The sequence below is a fragment of the Sceloporus occidentalis genome, unplaced genomic scaffold, assembly GCF_023333645.1.
Source record: "Sceloporus occidentalis isolate IW3139 unplaced genomic scaffold, rSceOcc1.0.p SCAF_1, whole genome shotgun sequence".
NCBI classification, from domain to species: Eukaryota; Metazoa; Chordata; class Lepidosauria; order Squamata; family Phrynosomatidae; genus Sceloporus; species Sceloporus occidentalis.
The window spans coordinates 157,950,711-157,953,105 of NW_028316981.1; positions in this window are offsets into that span (position 1 = coordinate 157,950,711).

The following is a 2,395-nucleotide window of genomic DNA, read 5'->3' on the forward strand; positions in this document are numbered from 1 at the left end:
TTGTAGTCGGTTGATGGGCTGAACCCCAAAAATGCTCATCACTAGTTATTCACCATCTTGCAGATAAGTGACAAATGGGATGCAGTCACGGAAGGTTTGTGCCCTGAGCCCAGTCCTGTTTTTCAACATCTTTAAGAATGAGTTGGAGGAAGGAATTCAAGTGTCCCTGCCCAAATTTGGAGATCTCACCAGTGGTAGGGATATCTAATATGTCAAAAGACTGAAGGATTCAAGATGATTTTAACAGATCGGAGAACTGGGCCTATACTAACAAGATTCATTTCAACAGGGATAAATGTAAGGTTCTACGTTTAGGGAGGAAAAATGAGACTGATGCAAAACATTTCTAATGTGGCACAAAAATGTGGTAATGCACAACTAAGTCCTTGGTTTTCATGCTGTTGTTTTAGATATGCTCTCCAGCACAGGTATATTTAATCTGTGACATTGAAAATGCACATAGGTAGACTCTGTTTAACTACTGATGGGTTGGAAAGGGGGTGAATATGTAGGCAACCAAGTACAAATTCATTTTTTCTTGCAATGGCCTGTTACAGACTGCCAAAATAAAGCTGTTTCGGATCTCTTTGGAGGTATGCTGTTTAAATGATGCATGCATCCTAAGAATCCGGAAGCTGCACCAAAGCTCCAGTGCTTAGGAATGGAGTGTGGCTTTGGTGCGACCTCCAGACTCTTAGGACCCATGCATCATTTAAATAGCATACCTCCAGAGACCCGAAGCAGCTTTATTTTGGCAGTCTGTAACAGGCCTACGTTTAGTTTATTTGGGTTTATAATCATCATACAGATTTTTCAGCATGCAGCTGAGCACAAAATATGCAGTTGGAAACTGAGAGGGAAACTAGACACATAGGCTTACCTGGTGTTTATTATGCACTTAAGTGGCAAGACAGCATACACATAAATTAGCGCTCGGTTTCAAAACAAAGTGCCCAAACCATATTAAAACATATCATTTTCAACCCGTCCTCCTCCTTTTCACCTTCATCTTCATGGAAGGTAACACTTTGTGGTATCCTTGTATTATTGTATATGCCCTGGAAGTACTCTTGTTTTTGTTTGCTTGTTTGTTTATATCCCTCTTTTCCCAGAACTGGGACCCAGAGTGGCTCACAACATTAAAAGAACAATATGATTAAAAACATAAAGGTTTTAGGCCTATCCTATATCCTCTGCTTCTTTTCCTGCCCCTCACTCAAGACAGGTGGCCAACACTCCACTCAGACAAAGGTGACATATTTCTCAAAAGACTGTGGTCCAAAACACTGCAAAAATCATCCAGTTTTAAACCGCTTTAACTGTCCTGGCTCAGTGCTAGGGAATTCTGGGAATTAGTTTTGTGAGTCATTGAGCCTTTTCTGTCAGAGAGAGCTCTGGTGCCACAATAAACAATTCCCAAGATTCTCTAGCACTGAGCAGCTAAAGCGGTCTCCAACTGGATTATTTCTGCAGTGTGTTTTGGACCTGTATGGCAAGCCCTACTGACTTGCAGTGAAAAATGGACTACTGTAGTTTTAAGCTCACAAGCAATCTTGGTGAAAACAGAAGACCAATTTTTGATAGATACCAATTCTGGCATCTCAGACTTGACCTTTGTAGTGACGTAGGCAAGGAGCAAATATGCCTTATGTATGTTTTCTGTTTGCTTTTTGATGGGGGGGGGGGTGTCCAAGGAAACTTTTATGCAGTTGGAATATGTGCTTTTACAAAACAAAACACTGCCATCACTGTGACTGCTACAATAAAGGAACAACAACAAAAAAGAGAAAGGCTGTGTGGGCATTTTCTGCTTATATCCCTCTAAGAGGTCCAAAACACGCTGCAGAAATAATCCATTACCGCTTTCACTGCTAGGGAATCCTGGGAACAGTAGTTTATTGTGGCACCAGAGCTCTCTCAGAGAGAAGGTTAAATGTCTCACTACAGTTCCCAGTAGGTAGAGATCTTGTAGCACCTTTTGAGACTTCAGTGAGTCTCAAAAGGTGCTACAAGTTCCCTCTACAATTATTATTATTATTACCATTATATCCAAATGCATCTGAGGAAGCATCCTTAAGCCTAGGAAAGCTCATGCTGCCAACTTTCCCTCAGTGAATCTCAAAGGAGCTAAAAGATCTATGTACTGATTCTACAGACTAACACGGTTATATCTTTTGAATTCTACAATTCCCAGAATTCCCTAGCATCGAGCCAGAGCAGTAAAAGCGGACCCAAATGGGATTTATTTTTGCAGGGACCTTAACAAGTGAGGGAAAAACCAGTTTTTTGTTTTAAAAAGCGACCGTTTATAAGTCGCTAGGTAAAAAAAAAGTCATGAGGTAAAAAGGGGCGCGCGCTTTCCTCGCCGTCACGTGACGCCCAACGGCTCTCAGAG